Source organism: Diabrotica virgifera, chromosome 3 (genome assembly GCF_917563875.1).
Source record: "Diabrotica virgifera virgifera chromosome 3, PGI_DIABVI_V3a".
NCBI lineage: Eukaryota > Metazoa > Arthropoda > Insecta > Coleoptera > Chrysomelidae > Diabrotica > Diabrotica virgifera.
In genome coordinates this window covers 1919463-1939566 of record NC_065445.1, presented here as the reverse complement: position 1 = coordinate 1939566, position 20104 = coordinate 1919463, and the positions used below count along the sequence as shown (strand labels likewise).

The window sequence follows — 20104 nt, the reverse complement described above, 5'->3', positions numbered from 1 at the left end:
TATGATTTTCGTTAAAGAGTAAAGTACCTTTATATTCCAGAATATCAAAAAATGCTTTTATGAAAAGTTGTTTGAAATTAGAAACTATGTCTAAATATACAATTACATCATTCTAATCGAAACAAAAATCAATTTTTTCTCAAATTACGGATACTATTTTGTTATCACTTTTACAAAAAAAAGTTATTCTTCATAAAATGCTCTCCCTGGTCTAATATCTAAGACACAACCATCAGATATCAAACTTTTTTAATTTTATACGAGGTCTGTATAAAATATGAATTTTTCTTAAGAGTTAAGTGCCTTTATTATTCACAATATTTTAATTAGAAGGATGTAATTGAACACTAAAACAAATTTTTTAATTCCAAACAACTTTTCTTAATAATAATTTTCGATATTGTGAAATGTAAAGGTACTTTACTCTTGAGTGAGATTCATATATTTTGACATACCTCGTATATCATTAATTAAATTTGATATTTGATGATTGCATCTTAGATTATATGCGACGCAGAGTATTTTATAACGAATAACTTTTTTTCGTAGAACTGATAATAAAAAAGTTATCAATAGGTTCCAAGTTACGCAGACATACTGTATAAGAGATAAAAAAATTTTTTTTGCTAAACATTTATTATTGTTGAAGCTTATTATTAAATGTATTTTAGGTGAGTTTTACAGAAAAAAGTTTTGATCACTTTGTATTAACATTTTTTTAGTTGGTAATTTTCAGTTTTTGTATTACATTTTTGTTATCTTTCTTAATTTTCTTAAAAAGAAATAGTTTATTTCATTTCGAAAGTAAAATAGTTTAGTGCATTTTAAAGACTACATCATAAGCTTTAAAAAGCACTTATAAAACTGTAATATATATGTTCAAACTTGAGTAATACCGTCTTAAAGTGGTGGTAATTCTATAAAACTACGAAGATTTCAAAAATTACATTTTTTGAGACGTCATATCATTTGAATTAAATTTTTGAGATTTTTTTTTAATGAAACATCATTTAGTAAAGCTTGAAAGGTAAGTTGTGCAAAATTGAGAGTTTTATAAGAAAAAATGTATTAGTTACACATTTTTAAATCATTTTTAAACAAAATTCATGTAAGGCTCAGTTTCCGCCCACACCGTACTTATACCCATACATCTTATTTCTTTCTATTATAACCATAAGATAGCTTAATTATTATTCTTTCATGTTCAATTTGTAAAATTTCATTTGATCCATTAGTTAAAGAATTACATTAAAATAACTCAACCGTGCACTTCGCCGTACGTTAGTTTACAGTGCGCCAATGTTTGTGAGAAAGGTGACTTTAGCGTTATAAATAAAAAATTATAGAAGATACAGATTTAATTTTAGAAAATTCTTTATATAAGGTTTTTTTTGTAATATTTTCTGAATTTTTCAATGGTCAAGTCAGTTTTTTTCTAAAATTTATATTTTCGGAGTTATTTAAAAAAACATCTAATTTCGTAGTTCATTTGTTTAATAAAAAATGAAGCACCCACTTCTCGAGTAGATATGTTATTCTTCTCTTTGATATGTTATTTACTTCTTTTTGATATGTTATTTATTAAACATTTCTTAATGAAATTACGAAAAGTTCTATCTTGTTTGATTTTTTCCGAAGTGAAAATCTATATGCACTCCCCTAATAGTCACGATGACTAAAACAATTATTGTGCTTGAAGGAATCCTTAAGGTGGTCGAGAACCAAAGTTATGGCAGTTTTGATTTTAACTTTAATCTGACCTATCAACTGCGTGCATTCGTTATTTGTCCCTCTGGAGATGACCGTATATTTGGTAAAAATCCGCGGATGTCTCCCTACAAGATGGGTTGAATAGTACAAATATTGCTCTATGTGTCCTACAACTTTTGCCGCGTATTATAGTTCGATCTCCATTTTTTTCGGTCGGCCCATTTTTCCTCATTTATGGCTCTATCTCTTATTATTCCTGATTCCTTCTCTCCATTTCTAATACTGATCTTTCTCTCTTTTTCTTGCTTCGCTATCACTGTCCCTATGTACTTAATAGGCCTTGGGCCCGCATATACAATTATTATTTATGACCACACCGTTGAAACTTTTTGTACTTGTTATTTGGGTGGAGTCGGACAAATTTTGAGCTTGGCGCATTATGGTAGTGGGGCGTTTATCTGTCAAGCGGTGACGAAGTTGTCAATTTTATGCAAGAAAAAAATTTATTACCACATTGGTCATTCTATTTTAATCAATGGATTTTGTCATATAAACAACGAAAACAATTTTGTCGGACAAAAATATTGGGGCATATGACGCGTCGGACACGCTAAATATGTCAAATTTATGAAAATAATAAATTTATTACCACATCGATAATTTTAACGGTATCTATCATAAAACCTTTTTACAATAATGTGGTAACCTTGTCGGACAATTTTCACGGGGCATATGCGCAGTCAGACGCGCCGAAGATGTCAATTTCCTGAAAATTTTTTATTTATTACCACAGATGTCATTTTTATTTTGTACTGTTCTTTTACATGTGTAATGCATATTGGATCACTTGTCGGACAAAAATAATGGGGCGTTTTGGTACAATTAAAATAAAAAGTAATTTTTATGCATACAGGGTGTTTGGTAAAGAATGGGCCATAGCTTAACCTCAGGTCCCTGAGGTTAAAATAGGCCGATTTAAGCTAACTTAACTTAGTACAAAGTTTATAATAGCCGAGATACAGGGTGTCAAAGTTAAACTTTTTTTTAATTTATTATTGAATATTTCCTGATAGGTATGAGATAACAACATGAAATTTTATATCTGGGGGTTTCTTGGGTCGAGAAATCTATATTCCTTACCAAAAATTATGCATTGCCCAGAGGGCGCCACATATGCCTTTCAGCACTCATTTATTACGTTCAATTTTTTTTATCCCTCACTCTGTATAATTTTGACATTAAAATTTTTATTTTCCTATTAGTTTTACTTAAAAAAGGTATACTTCTTTCATCTTCCTAAACTCAACCGTTTTCGAGATAAACGCATTTTAAATATGCGATACACCATCATTTTTAGCATAATATCATTGTAGTTACACCCGAAAAATAACTTAAAATTTATGAAAATAATAAATTTATTACCACATAGCTAATTTTAACGAAATCTACCATAAAACCTTTTTAAAATAATGTGGTAACCTTGTCGGACAATTTTCACGGGGCATATGCGCAGTCGGACGCGCTGAAAATGTCAATTTCCTGAAAATTTTTTATTCATTACCACAGATGTTATTTTTATTTTGTACTGTTTTTTTACATGTGTAATGCATATTGGATCACTTGTCGGACAAAAATAATGGGGCGTTTTGGTACAATTTAAAAAAAAATTAATTTTTATACATTTTTGACTTCATATTAAATTACGTATTTTTCGGCTCATATTACCCGTATGCGCGCCAATGGTGAATATTAAATTCTTAACTGTAGTTAAAAAATGTAGTTAATAATGTAACTGTAGTTAATACCCAAAATTAATTTTGGGTACAACTCTAAGTCATCATCATCATCATCATCATTTGGCTCTACCACTCTATGTGAGTCTTGGCCGCGTTTACTATTTCCCTCCATTGTTGTCGGTCCTGAGCAGCTATTTCCTATTGCTGTACTCCCATTTTGCGTAGATCGCTGGCTACTGCGTCCTTCCATCTCTTTCTTGGGCGACCAACTGACCTTTTTCCATCGGGCCTTTCCCAGAATGTGGCGTTTAGAAGTCTTTCGTCACTTGATCTTAGTACGTGACCCGCCCATCGTATTCTGTTTGATTTAATGTAGCGTACTATGTTTTCATCTCCGTATATTGTCTGGAGTTCATCATTGTATTCTTCTTCTCCATTCTCCAAGTCATACCCTTTTAAATTTTTTACTTAATGTGTGTAACAATTTTCAGCTAAATCGTTCTAAAAATAACCGAGAAAAACTGTTTTAAAATTTTTTTTGATAATACCTCCTCGTCGATAGCCTAAAATAATGAAGTTTTCTGTTCGTTTGCCCCAACATTTTTGTCAGACAGTTACATGTTTTGGTTAAGAATATAATTAGTTGTAACTTACTACTTTGTCGGAAAAATGGTTGTAAATATAAGGGATGCACGAACCCAGCATAATTTAAAAGTATAGTTTATTAGTAAACATTAAATTTTTTGTCCGACTTTGGATTTGCCCCAATATTTTTGTCCGACACTTAGATTTTTTGATTTGGAATATAACTACTTATAACCCGATTTGTGTCGGAAATTTTTTTTATTTCGAGAAAAAAAAACTACAGAACTATGTTTGTCGTTGTTCAAGGAGTATGAACGCAAATATCAGATCACAATTTTTCTAAAATTTTCCCTCTTGTCGGAAATTTTTTTGGAAAAATTTTGAGTACACCTCTGCGTCTACCACTTTAAATGTTTTACTTAGTGTGTGTACCAATTTTGAGCTAAATCGATTCAAAAATAACCAAGAAAACTGTTTTAAAATTTTTTTTGATAATACCTTCTCGTCGATAGCCTAAAAGAATTAAGTTTTCTGTTCGTTTGCCCCAATATTTTTGTCAGACAATTACATTTTTTGTTTAAGAGTATAATTACTTGTAACTTACTACTTTTGTCGGAAAAATGGTGGTAAAGATAAGGGATACACGAACCCAGCATAGTTTAAAAGTATAGTTTATCAATAAAAATTAAATTTTTTGTACGAATTTGGATTTGCCCCAATATTTTTGTCGGACACTTAGATTTTTTTATTTGTAATAAAACTACTTATAACCTGATACTTGTGTCGGAAATTTTTTTTATTTCGAGAAAAAAACTACAGAACCATGTTTGTCGTTGTTCAAAGAGTATGTACGCAAATATCATATCAAAATTTTTCTAAAATTTTCCCTCTTGTCGGAAATTTTTTTGGGAAAATTTTGGGTACAGCTCTACGTCATACCCTTTTAAATGTTTTACTTAGTGTTTGTACCAATTTTCAGCTAAATCGATTCAAAAATTACCGAGAAAACTGTTTTAAAATATTTTTGGATAATACCTCCTCGTCCATAGCCTAAAAGAATTAAGTTTCCTGTTCGTTTGCCCCAACATTTTTGTCAGACAATTACATTTTTTGTTCAAGAGTATAATTACTTGTAACTTACTACTTTTGTCGGAAAAATGGTTGTAAAGATAAGGGATGCACGAACCCAGAATAGTTTAAAAGTATAGTTTATTAATAAAAATTAAATTTTTTGTCCGATTTTGGATTTGCCCCACTATTTATGTCGGACACTTAGATTTTTTGATTTTTTAATATAACTACTTAAAACCTGATACATGTGCTGAAATTTTTTTTTAATTCCAGAAAAAAATAGAGAACGATGTTTGTCGTTGTTCAAGGAGTATGTACACAAATTGTCAGATCACAATTTTTCTAAAATTTTCCCTCTTGTCGGAAATTTTTTTGGGAAAATTTTGGGTACAGCTCTAGGTCATACCCTTTTAAATGTTTTACTTAGTGTGTGTACCAATTTTGAGCTAAATCGATTCAAAAATAACCGAGAAAACTGTTTTAAAAATTTTTTTGATAATACCTTCTCGTCGATAGCCCAAAAGAATTAAGTTTTCTGTTCGTTTGCCCCAAGATTTTTGTCAGACAATTACATTTTTTGTTTAAGAATACAATTACTTGTAACTTACTACCTTTGTCGGAAAAATGGTTGTAAAGATAAGGGATACACGAACCCAGCATAATTTAAAAGTATAGTTTATCAATAAAAATTAAATTTTTTGTCCGACTTTGGATTTGCCCCAATATTTTTGTCGGACACTTAGATTTTTTGATTTGGAATATAACTACTTTTAAATTTAAATTTAAATTTTTTTAATTCGAGAAAAAAAAACTACAGAACAATGTTTGTCGTTGTTCAAGGAGTATGTACACAAATTATCAGATCACAATTTTTCTAAAATTTTTCCTCTTGCCGGAAAATTTTTTAAGAAAATTTTGGGTTCCGACCTACGTCATACCCTTCTAAATGCTTTACTTAGTGTGTGTACCAATTTTCAGCTAAATCGATTCAAAAGTAACCGAGAAACACTGTTTTAAAATTTTTTTTTGATAATACCTCCTCGTCGATAGCCTAAAAGAATTAAGTTTTCTGTTCGTTTGCCCCAACATTTTTGTCAGACAATTACATTTTTTGTTTAAGAATATAATTATTTGTAACTTACTACCTTTGTCGGAAAAATGGTTGTAAAGATAAGGGATACACGAACCCAGCATAATTTAAAAGTATAGTTTATCAATAAAAATTAAATTTTTTGTCCGACTTTGGATTTGACCCAATATTTTTGTCGGACACTTAGATTTTTTGATTTACAATATAACTACTTATAACCTTATACTTGTGTCGGAAATTTTTTTAATTGGAAAAAAAATACAGAACGATGTTTGTCGTTGTTCAAGAAGTATGTAAGCAAATATCAGATCACAATTTCTCTAAAATTTTCCCTCTTGTCGGAAAGTTTTTTAAGAAAATTTTGGGTACAGCTCTACGTCATACCCTTTTAAATGTTTTACTTAGTGTGTGTACCAATTTTGAGCTAAATCGATTCAAAAATAACCGAGAAAACTCTTTTAAAATTTTTTGATATTACTTTCTCGTCGATAGCCTAAAAGAATTAAGTTTTCTGTTCGTTTGCCCCAAGATTTTTGTCAAACAATTACATTTTTTGTTTAAGAATATAATTACTTGTAACTTACTACGTTTGTCGGAAAAATGGTTGTAAAGATAAGGGGTACACGAACCCTGCATAATTTAAAAGTATAGTTTATCAATAAAAATTAAATTTTTTGTCCGACTTTGGATTTGCCCCAATATTTTTGTCGGACACTTAGATTTTTTGATTTGGAATATAACTACTTATAACCTGATACTTGTGTCGGAAATTTTTTTTTTATTTCGAGAAAAAAAACTACAGAACGATGTTTGTCGTTGTTCAAGGAGTATGTACGCAAATATCAGATCACAATTTTTCTAAAATTTTCCCTCTTGTCCGAAATTGTTTTGGGAAAATTTTGGGTACAGCTCTACGTCATACCCTTTTAAATGTTTTACTTAGTGTGTGTACCAATTTTCAGCTAAATGGATTCAAAAATAACCGAGAAAATCTGTTTTAAAATATTTTTGGATAATACCTCCTCGTCCATAGCCCAAAAGAATTAAGTTTCCTGTTCGTTTGCCCCAACATTTTTGTCAGACAACTACATTTTTTGTTTAAGAGTATAATTACTTGTATCCTACTACTTTTATCGGAAAAATGGTTGTAAAGATAAGGGATGCACGAACCCAGAATAATTTAAAAGTATAGTTTATTAATAAAAATTAAATTTTTTGTCCGACTTTGGATGTGCCCCACTATTTATGTCGGGCACTTAGATTTTTTGATTTGGAATATAACTACTTATAACCTGATACATGTGCTGAAATTTTTTTTAATACGAGAAAAAAATACAGAACGATGTTTGTCGTTGTTCAAGGAGTATGTACACAAATTATCAGATCACAATTTTTCTAAAATTTTCCCTCTTGTCGGAAAATTTTTTTAGAAAAATTTGGGTTCCGACCCACGTCATACCCTTTTAAATGCTTTACTTAGTGTGTGTACCAATTTTCAGCTAAATCGATTCCAAAGTAACCGAGAAACACTGTTTTAAAATTTTTTTTTGATAATACCTCCTCGTCGATAGCCTAAAAGAATTAAGTTTTCTGTTCGTTTGCCCCAACATTTTTTTCAGACAATTACATTTTTTGTTTAAGAATATAATTACTTGTAACCTACTACTTTTGTCGGAAAAATGGTTGTAAAGATAAGGGATGCACGAAGCCAGTATAATTTGAAAGTATAGTTTACTAATAAAAATTACATTTTTTGTCCGACCGTCGAGTTGCCCCAATATTTTTGTCCGACACTTTGATTTTTTGATTAAGAATATAATTACTTATAACCTACTAATGTTGTCGGAAAAATGGTTTTAAAGGTAAGGGTTGCACGAACCCAGTATTTTTTAAAAGACAGTTTATTAATAAAAATTAAATTTTTTGTCCGACTTTGGATTTGACCCAATATTTTTGTCGGACACTTAGATTTTTTGATTTAGAATATAACTGCTTATAACCTGATACTTGTGTCGGAAATTTTTTTTAATTGGAAAAAAAACTACAGAACGATGCTTTTCGTGTTCAATGAGTATGTAAGCAAATATCAGATCACAATTTTTCTAAAATTTTCCCTCTTGTCAGAAAATTTTTTAAGAAAATTTTGGGTACAGCTCTACGTCATACCCTTTTAAATGTTTTACTTAGTGTGTGTACCAATTTTGAGCTAAATCGATTCAAAAATAACCGAGAAAACTCTTTTAAAATTTTTTGATATTACTTTCTCGTCGATAGCCTAAAAAATTAAGTTTTCTGTTGGTTTGCCCCAAGATGTTTGTCAAACAATTACATTTTTTGTTTAAGAATCTAATTACTTGTAACTTACTACCTTTGTCGGAGAAATGGTTGTAAAGATAAGGGGTACACGAACCCAGCATAATTTAAAAGTATAGTTTATCAATAAAAATTAAATTTTTTGTCCGACTTTGGATTTGCCCCAATATTTTTGTCGGACACTTAGATTTTTTGATTTGGAATATAACTACTTATAACCTGATACTTGTGTCGGAAATTTTTTTTTATTTCGAGAAAAAAAAACTACAGAGCGATGTTTGTCGTTGTTCAAGGAGTATGTACGCAAATATCATATCACAATTTTTCTAAAATTTTCCCTCTTGTCCGAAATTTTTTTGGGAAAACTTTGGGTACAGCTCTACGTCATACCCTTTTAAATGTTTTACTTAGTGTGTGTACCAATTTTCAGCTAAATCGATTCAAAAATAACCGAGAAAAACGGTTTTAAAATATTTTTGGATAATACCTCCTCGTCCATAGCCTAAAAGAATTAAGTCTCCTGTTCGTTTGCCCCAACATTTTTGTCAGACAATTACATTTTTTGTTTAAGAGTATAATTACTTGTATCCTACTACTTTTGTCGGAAAAATGGTTGTAAAGATAAGGGATGCACGAACCCAGAATAGTTTAAAAGTATAGTTTATTAATAAAAATTAAATTTTTTGTCCGACTTTGGATGTGCCCCACTATTTATGTCGGGCACTTAGATTTTTTTGATTTGGAATATAACTACTTATAACCTGATACATGTGCTGAAAATTTTATTTTAATTCGAGAAAAAAATACAGAACGATGTTTGTCGTTGTTCAAGGAGTATATACACACATCAGATCACAATTTTTCTAAAATTTTCTCTCTTGTCGGAAAATTTTTTAAGAAAATTTTGGGTTCCGACCTACGTCATACCCTTTTAAATGCTTTACTTAGTGTGTGTACCAATTTTCAGCTAAATCGATTCCAAAGTAACCGAGAAACTCTCTTTTAAAATTTTTTTTTGATAATACCTCCTCGTCGATAGCCTAAAAGAATTAAGTTTTCTGTTCGTTTGCCCCAACATTTTTGTCAGACAATTACAGTTTTTGTTTAAGAATATAATTACTTGTAACCTACTACTTTTGTCGGAAAAATGGTTGTAAAATAAGGGATGCACGAACCCAGCATAATTGGAAAGTATAGTTTACTAATAAAAATTAAATTTTTTGTCCGACTGTCGAGTTGCCCCAATATTTTTGTCCGACACTTTGATTTTTTGATTAAGAATATAATTACTTATAACCTACTAATGTTGTCAGAAAAATGGTTGTAAATAAAAAAATTTCAGGAAATTGACATCTTCGGCGCGTCCGACTGCGCATATGCCCCGTGAAAATTGTCCGACAAGGTTACCACATTATTGTAAAAATGCTTTATGGTAGATACCGTTAAAATTATCCATGTGGTAATAAATTTATTATTTTCATAAATTTGACATATTTAGCGTGTCCGACGCGTCGTATGCCCCAATATTTTTGTCCGACAAAATTGTTTTCGTTGTTTATATGATAAAATCCATTGATTAAAATAGAATGACCAATGTGGTAATAAATTTTTTTCTTGCATAAAGTTGACAACTTCGTCACCGCTTGACAGACAAACGCCCCACTACCATAATGCGCCAAGCTCAAAATTTGTCCGACTCCACCCAAATAACAAGTACAAAAAGTTTCAACGGTGTGGTCATAAATAATAATTGTATATGCGGGCCCAAGGCCTATAAATTTTTCACACTTTTTTATACCTCTAATCGAGATTTTTGTGGGTCTCTTATTTCGTCCTTTATCCTAAGATATTTCGTTTTGTTAATGTTGATGATGAGTCCCCAACTTTCGTATTCTTCGGTTAATATCGCACCATATAATTCATGTCTTTTTCCTTCATCGTTTGCTATCGTTTTCTCATCGTTTTTTTTTGCTATTATTGAATTGATTAATTTTCAACTTTTGGTTCAGTCCATTTTTATATAATTCTCTCACGTTTTCTAATTCTAGGCTCTAGCTTTAGGTTGTATATCTTTTCTGCTAATTTCTCCATTTCATATTCTTCTTTTAATTTTTGTTGTTTCCCTACTCCAAATCTGATGCAGGTATTTCCATATCTATATCTAAAGTATTTACTAAATTTAATAGTTTTATAACTATACCTGTATACAAATTTAACGAGATATAACGTTGCATTGAAATGGTAATAAAAAAAATCATGAAAGCCATTCTCACAGCAAGTGTTGTCGATTCTACATACATAATTGTTTTTGTTGGTGGTTTTTTATCGGTTTTATTACTATTGCGATAGCTATTATAAATAAATTGCTATGAGTCGGCAACAATATTCCCCGTTTCTTTATTTTAGAACCTCTTGGTTGTCTTATTTTCTTTTTTTAGGCCTTTCGTATTAAACATTCATTTTACCATATCTCTTCTTTGAGTCTTCTTCTAGCTCAAAGGTGTTATCTCTTTGGTCTTCAAACAGTTGCTCTAGGAATACTTTCCACGTTTTTATTTTACTATGTTTGTCCAAGATGATGTTTGCGTTAGAATGATTTTCTTTCTGTCTCCGTCTTAGTCCACCTGTGAGTTCTTTATTTTTTCTATGTACCTACATTGTGACTATCATACTTTGACTGTAGAGCCTTAATTTCTTCTCATCTTTCCATTGCTTTTTCTTTCGTTTCTCTGATTTTCCTTCTTATTGCTATATTTATCGTTTTGTATTTGTCTGGGTCATTTTTGGCTTTTCTTCTTTCGTCGATTAATTTCAGGATCTCATCTGTCATCCATGACTTTTTCTTGGTTAATTTATCTGCCTTTAAGTGTTTATCCTGTACATTTTGAACTACATATTTCTGTAATCTGTTTTGGCTCCTGGTTGAACAAAGTTAAGCGATAATACAAAGTAAATTATTGTATCAAATATAAATCAAAAGAATGGTCTATTTCCAAATAACTTCCAATAAAATTGAATCAAATCGAGTAACTTCGCCTACACGTATATTTTTAAGGTTTCTCTGCAATGAGACATTTTTATTATTGTTTGTAAATGGGAAAATCAATTACATAAATAATGTTTTGATTAGGAAACCGTGTAATTTGGCAAATTGTTCTATTTTAAATAATGAATGGGTTGCATGTGTGAGTCCATACTATTGTAGTAAAGAAAAAAGAGACGCTCTCACAAACAATTTATTTTACAACTGACGACCGGTTTCGCTGTCTACAATATTCACAGCATCTTCAGGTCACGGTAAAAGTAAAATTAAATGCTACAAATAACAAAAAACCAGAGTTAGTTAAGTGGTCTGATTGAAATCAAAGGGTAAAGATCAAGCCAATATTAAAGTATATATATTCATGCATACATATAAATGCTAAAATGTACGTAAATATGGTTTAACAACCCTCACACTCACATACATGCAAGCATTCAAATGTAGTGGCAACTAAAGTATGTCAAGTATAAGTATAAAATGTACACTTACTTTCCGGTATAAGGGAAGAATATAGTAGTATTCAATATCATTCTTTTTCTCCAAATTATGCTAAAGGGAGAGATGGTAGAGGGACAGATTTGATTGTGATGTACAAACAAAACAAAATAATTGGCAGGATCTTGAGGGGATTAGTAAGGGAACACGACACAATTTTTGGTTTCACGGTTTAATGTCGTGTTCCCTTACTAATCCCCTCAAGATCCTGCCAATTATTTTGTTTTGTTTGTACATCACAATCAAATCTGTCCCTCTACCATCTCTCCCTTTAGCATAATTTGGAGAAAAAGTATGATATTGAATACTACTATATTCTTCCCTTATACCGGAAAGTAAGTGTACATTTTATACTTATACTTGACATACTTTAGTTGCCACTACATTTGAATGCTTGCATGTGTGTGAGTGTGAGGGTTGTTAAACCATATTTACGTACATTTTAGCATTTATATGTATGCATGAATATATATACTTTAATATTGGCTTGATCTTTACCCTTTGATTTCAACCAGACCACTTAACTAACTCTGGTTTTTTGTTATTTGTAGCATTTAATTTTACTTTTACCGTGACCTGAAGATGCTGTGAATATTGTAGACAGCGAAACCGGTCGTCAGTTGTAAAATAAATTGTTTGTGAGAACGTCTCTTTTTTCTTTACTACAATGTTCTATTTTAATTTCATGTTCAGGGCCGGCCAGTAGAAGCAAAATTTAAACTTCAATTCTACAATTAAATTAAATTAATCATACTAATTACTAAATTAAAACTGTGCGATAAATATGAGAATAAGAAGAAACATTGCATGTACTGTCACAATGAAACAAAAGCCTAGAAAAGCCATTAATACTGAATTTTTTCTTTTTCAAAATTTTCCGATAGTTATTTATGTTTTATTTTTTCCCTAAAATTTCCTTTTTTTCAAATAAATCGAAAACTACATATAGAGGAGAAAAACCTACAGTTTTGTAATCTACAAAATTTTGCGTATCTCTAATAGTTTTCAATTTAAGAAAGGGAATTTTTTGGAAAAATACAAAATCCTCCTCTCAGTTTAAACTGATTTATTTTTTCAAACTAAGCATTTTAAACCTGGGCCAAACTTCCAGACTTTAGAGCATACGGGGTAACGATTATTTTTAATTAGGGAGGTGGGGCTGATTTTCTTGTTTTTTGTCGCTGAAACAAATACGGACCAACCTTATTTTTGTCACAGTTTCCTTAGGCAAGCAGCACACCAAAGAAACATGAAACGAAAAACATGAAACATGACACGTGAAACATGTTTCATGAAAATAAAATACTGCTAAACAAATCTCAAAGTCCGCCTACCAATGAAACGAGTGTGATTCATGCTCATAAATGAGAGTTTCATAAATTGCCGGACGTATATTTGTTTAGCAGTGTTTTGTTTCCATGAAACGTAATTTACGTTTCATGTTTTTTTGATGTGCATTAGGATTAATGCTAGAGATATACAAAATAAAAATAAAAATTTTTTCAAGCACTTCAAAAAGGTTGTATACTTCTTTTCATGAGCATTTTTCAGTGCGTCACAAATGATAGAAAAAAAGGTAAGTCCGTGATAATATACATTTTAGTGACATGCCATTTTAGTTAAATCTGACAGTTGTCACATTTTATTTGCAATTTGGCATAAAAACAAATCAATTGTGTTTATTGCATTTATAAAATGGTATTTTCTTTGATTTGTTTAGTGTTATAAATTGTACATATTATATTCGTAGATATATTATATAATTCGTAAATAATTTTTTTTCGATTATAGCACCATCTATTGACAAATAGAATAAATGGTATAAATGTCACCGACGAAATGTAATCACCGACGTGCGTTTTTTTCTGTCACATACAATTTAATGCGTTAGAAAGAAATCGAAAAACTGTGACGCACTGAAAGATGCTCATGAGAAAAAGCATACGAGTTTTTCCATGATAAATGCATTGATCTCTTAATATTTCACGTTAAAAGTTTCAATTTTGACGTTTGACGAAGAAGAGTTTTCAATAAGCTATTTTTGTATTGAGGCTACAAACACTATAAATATAAACCCATTATTATTTTTGTTTTTTTTTATAAGCTATATTTTCTATAAGAATGATTTTTTTGATAAAATAAAAAACCGTTTAAAAAAATGTTTTGTTTTTGTTAAAAAATTATGTTTTCAGTTGCGAATAAGTCGGAAATTATTAACTTTCAGAAAAAAATGTATAGGACAAAGTTGCTTAATAGTAATTTACGTAACATGTACCCCAGGCTGTGGGTGAAAAAACGTGATATAATTCAGGAATTTTTGAAACCTATCAGGTGTTGTAAAGGACGATGCCAGGAATAACTTCTACTAAAATGTAACCAAAAATATTGTGCGCTTTTTTTAATTGCGATTTTCATTTGTTAAATTTGCAATTTTTATTAATTTTTAATTTTGTAGCTTAGGATATTGATTTTAGAGAAAAACTTTTTAATAGAAAGTTGTAGTAAATTAAAAAATCTACAAATTGAGGTACGGTAAGTTTAATTTGGTTAATTGGTTATTGCAAAACAGCCTGCGAAAGGTCCAAAATGGCCGTTTTTTACAATTGCATTATTTATTGTACAAATAATTTTTTTAAATTTTTTAAAGCTTTAAAATAAAGATCTTTCGATTCCAAACATAAAAAAAAATTTAAAGCCAGATTAACGAATTTGTTGCTTAGATATTATAAATTGTTTTTCCCAGGAGGTCAAATGTCGAAGGCTATAACTTTTTGAAAAAAAATCGTAGAAAGTTAGTGAAACATCCAATCTCCTTTGAAAGAGTTATATTTTCATATTCTGATGTAAATAAATGCGTAAAACAATTGTAAACCTCTAATTTTTGGATTTGAAAATAAGGGGGCAAATTTCGTTATAAACATTTAGAGCTGAAGCGGCCCTGTACATCCTATGAGTTTTTAACTTACATATTATTGTTGCTGAAGATGAAACAAAGATTTATAAAAAAATAAAAAATTTCTACGACCAACTGAAGCCGAGATAATTTTTAGGTTTGAAAATAAGGGGGCATATTTCGTTATAAACATTTAGAGCTGAGGCGGCCCTGTATATCCTATGAGTTTCTAACTTACAGGTTATTGTTGCTAAAGACGAAACGAAGATTTATAAAAAAATTAAAATTTTCTACAACCAACTGAAGCCGAGATAATTGTTTTTTTTTTTGTCTTAAATGATAGTGCCTTTATTTATAATAATTAAGAATTTATTTTACAGTCATTGACTAAAGAAAGACTTGTGTTATCTTAAAATAAAAATTATTATAAAATAGAATTACATTTAATTATTAAAAATTATTTTTTAAATCGGTGCTTTTGCAAGCGGCCGAATTTTGCAAATCGCCCGGCTCGCGTCAAATCCGCGCGCTCGGAAAATTTTTACGTAACTTGTATTAAATTTTGACAGAAAACAATTTAATAATATTACCATTATGATATACAGTCTATTTACCACTGTATTTGTTTTTCTTGATAAACTTTTATAATATAAACACATATTATAAATTATAATAAGCACATATTATGTGAAATCCAAAAAGAATAGTCACTACAAGAAGAAAAAGTCATATATTGTATATTATAGTAAGAAGTAACATTATTATTATTATATTTATTTAACAATGAAAAAATTAAAAATATAGTTATATATTTCATATATTATGTATCATTTTTGTAATATTATTTCTTCAGAAATGAAATTTCCCATATAAAAGTTTATCAAGAAAAATAAATACATTGGTAAATAGACTGTATATTATAATAGTAATATTATTAAATTGTGTTCTGTCAAAATTTAATACAAATTACGTAAAAATTTTCCGACGGCGCGGATTTGAAGCGAGCCGGGCGATTTGCAAAATTCGGCCGCTGGCAAAAGCACCGATTTTAAAAATAATTTTTAATAATTAAATGTAATTATATTTTATAATAATTTTTATTTTAAGATAACATAGGTCTTTCTTTAGTCAATGACTGTGAAATAATTTCTTAATTGTTATAAATAAAGGCACTACGACTTAAGAAAGAAAAAACAATTATCTCGGCTTCAGTTGGCTGTAGAGAATTGTTATTTTTTTATAAATCTTCGTTTTGTCTTAAGCAACAATAAAATGTAAGTTAGAAACTCATAGGATGTACAGGGCCGCTTCAGCTCTAAATGTTTTTAAGGAAATTTGCTCCCTTATTTTCAAACCCAAAAATTATCTCGGCTTCAGTTGGTCGTAGAAATTTTTTATTTTTTTTTTATAAATCTTCGTTTCATCTTCAGCAACAATAATCTGTAAGTTAAAAACTCATAGGATATACAGGGCCGCTTCAGCTCAAAATGTTTATAACGAAATTTGCCCCCTTATTTTCAAACCCAAAAATTAGAGGTTTAAAAATGTTTTACGCATTTATTTACATCAGAATATGAAAATATACCTCTTTAGAAGGAGATTAGATGTTTCACCAACTCTCTACGATTTTTTTTCAAAAAGTTATAGCCTTCGACATTTGACCTCTTGGGATAAACAATTTATAATATCTAAGCAACAAATTCGTTAATCTGGCTTTACAATTTTTTTTATGTTTGGAATTGAAAGATCTTCATTTTAAAGCTTTAAAAAATAAAAAAATTATTCGTACAATAAATAATGCAATTGTAAAAAACGGCCATTTTGGACCTTTCGCGGGCTGTTTTGCAATAACCAATTAACGAAATTAAACCTACGATACCTCAAATTGTAGGTTTTTGTAATTTACTACAACTTTCTATTAAAAAGTTTTTCTCTAAAATCAATATCCTAAGCTGCAAAATTAAAAATCATTAAAAATTGCAAATTTAACAAATGAAAATCGCAATAACAAAAAAAGCTCACAATATTTTTGGTCACATTTTAGTAGAAGTTATTCCTGGCATCGTCCTTTACAACACCTGATAGGTTTCAAAAATTCCTGGATTATATCCTGAAATCGACCTATTTTTCACCCACAGCCTGGGGTAATGTTCCGAAAGTGATATTTTACGAGACGAGTAGGAAGTTTCCAGGGCGAGCCGTAGGCGAGTCCTGGAATCCTGCTAGTCTCGTAAAATCACTTTTGGATCGTGTTACGTACAATATTTTTTCTGCAGCCGTTTTGGATGTTAAAAAGAATATGTATATGGATAAACTTTACTTATGAACTTTTATTAAACACTTTAAAGTTACTCTCGTGAATTTAACATTAGAAAAATCTACTTTTGAATATTAATAACACAATTATAACAATTATTTACATTGATATTGTTAGGAATATTAACAGAAGTAGTAGTATTGAAATTAGTGTTAGACGTGTCAGTACTTTTACTATTTTTTGAGATATTAATGTGGTTGCGGCCATTTTTACACACACACACGAATCTTAAATGACATAGGTCTGGATCCCGCGTATGAAAAAAAAGTTGATTAATAGCAAGCTGAAAATTTGTTACTAGCTTAAGGGTGTCTAGTCGGATAAACTTTGATATATGGGAACACTGGAACAGGGGCAGTTCTAATTGTGGAACAGGTTAAAAATTTGGAACGGTCACAACACGAAAACGGCACATTTATTTTGTCCGACAGAACAGACTGAAACTCTTCGAACAGAGATTAAACTCTCATGCAAAAATCAGACTGCCATTTATCCCCAAATGGGCGTTTTAATGAGTGGAACATGTAGAATATGTCAAATGACAGGAATTATGACAGGTGATAAATAGCAGTCTGATTTTAGCATGAGAGTTTAATCTCTGTTCGGAGAGTTTAAGTCTGTTCTTTCGGACAAAATAAATGTGCCGTTTTCGAGGTGTGACCGTTCCAAATTTTTAACCTGTTCCACAATTAAAACTGCCCCTGTTCCATTGTTTCCATATATCAAAGTTTATCCGACTAGACACCCTTAAGCTATTTACAAATTTTCAGCTTGCTATTAATCAACTTTTTTTTCATACGCGGGATCCAGACCTAACAAGCGTTGTCATAATAAAATAAAAAGTTGGTGTTATTGTCAAAGCCGCTACCCAAAATCGTCCCGAAAGTAGAAAAAGCGTCCCGAACGAGAAAAAATTAGTCCCGAAAGTAGCTACTTTCGGTACGAGTTGTGTAAAATGCTACTTTCGATTTAATAAATCATACCGAAAGTTTTATTTCCGGAACAGTTGCAGAAAAAATTGGTTAAGGGGATGGGTACGTATTTTCGGCTGCAATGCTATTCAAATGGGGAATCATTTTTTTTTGGAATCATGAGAAAACTAATAACTATTTTTGAAAAATTTAAACGCAGAATGAAAGATAACGTTCTTACCGAGGGCCGAAAGTCCCTGAAAATTTCTATAATGTTTATTTTAATAAATTATAAGGTGAAAAACTAAGAGAAAATTAAGAGTGATTTTTAATTTCAAATATCTCATTCAAAAGAAACTTTTTATTTACTCTAAGGGACTTTTGGCCATCGATAATAATTTAGTCTCTCATTCTGCGCTTAAATTTTTTAAAAATATTTATTAGTTTTTTTGTTAATGATGACATTTTCAAGTAGAATGACATTCTAGTAATGTTTAGATATCCATACCAGTGTGAATTTTACTACACGTAATTTGCCGTGTAAAGACAGAAAAAGTAGGGATAGCCGTAAAATATTTGCGAATTGTGTACCGATGGCCTTAATATATTCATTCCCAGAGAAAAAAGTTATGCGGGAAAAATAAATGGTCATTGACTTGACAATAGTATATTTACATAAAAACATAAATAATTTATTATTTTAGTCCTTCGCACAGATGAATGACAGTTAACGGCATCCTACGTTTGCCGTGATTCGTCGTTACCGTCGCGCATTCAAAATTTTGTCTCTGGAATGGATTGCAAAATTGAAACCGTCAAAATTCGATAGTGAGTTCACTGATTCTTTAGCATTAAACTGCTCTTTTGGTAACATTTTTATTGTAAAAAACTTTAAATGTTAGGTTTCTACGTCAAATCCTTCAATTATTATGTTTACGTGCACTGGTGCGTGTTTAAATTGTACTTTTGGACTGTTTGGATTCACCATTCTCGGAAAATTAGTGTACATTCGTCTGTCTGAAATGATGTTTAGATGGTGCAATATTATTCAATTTTCGTTCGGCTTTGTTTAATGAATCATGGCCCATATAACAGTTTGGTCGTCTTTCTTCGTAATTTATTTAGCTACTTAGGTAGTTTTTAAGTTATATCCGGTAATTTATACTTTCAACCGCTAAAATGAACATTTTTTATGTAATATACAATAATCATCATCATCAAGGCGTTTCATTTCTGATGTAATGTTTGCCGCTCTTACTTAGAGCTCTCTGATTCGCTTATTGCGGTGAATCACTCTACATTCTTCTTGTAAAGTTTGTTATATGACTTGGCTTTCGTTACAATTTTCTACCACTTATTTCGATTTGTGCGTAGTTCCCTCTAGTTTCTCACTTTCACGATTTTTATATCTCTCATGATAGACCGGCCTACTTAGACTCAAAAATAGGAGTGAGCCTACAATAATTACCATCAAGCTGAAAATTGACAGGATTGTTCAAAATACCATCATAAATGAAATCTAAAAAGTCCTCATAAATCCGACCCCTGCTAAAAATTTTACGCGGGGTCAAAGGTCACCAAATATGGTTTTTAGCGATTTTCAGCGAAACGGCAAGTTTTATCGTAAAATTAGCTCTAACAAAAAATGTCGGTTAGATAATTATCTATAAAAAATATCTTATTAGTTTTTTTCCTAAGAGCCACTGTTTTTGAGATACAACGATTCAAAGAGTTGAAAGACTTCTAATCGTCATAATATGTATTAGTTAGTACACCAGGTATATACATCACTGAAGTTGTAATACAAGTAAACATAATATTCTATCGGTCAACTTACTTACACATAATAATATAAGATTATAAATATGATAATGTTTCTACTATACAGCTTGCGGTCTACCGAGGGATGCAATGTATAAGCTGTATTATATTACAGTGCC

General features: G+C 30.4%; 1 protein-coding gene across 2 annotated transcripts in view; it reads left to right on the top strand.

Moving 5' to 3' along the window:
- Positions 1-20104, top strand: part of LOC114324429 (uncharacterized) — a 57324-nt gene that overhangs the window by 14419 nt on the left and 22801 nt on the right. The gene's annotated exons all lie outside the window — the stretch shown is intronic.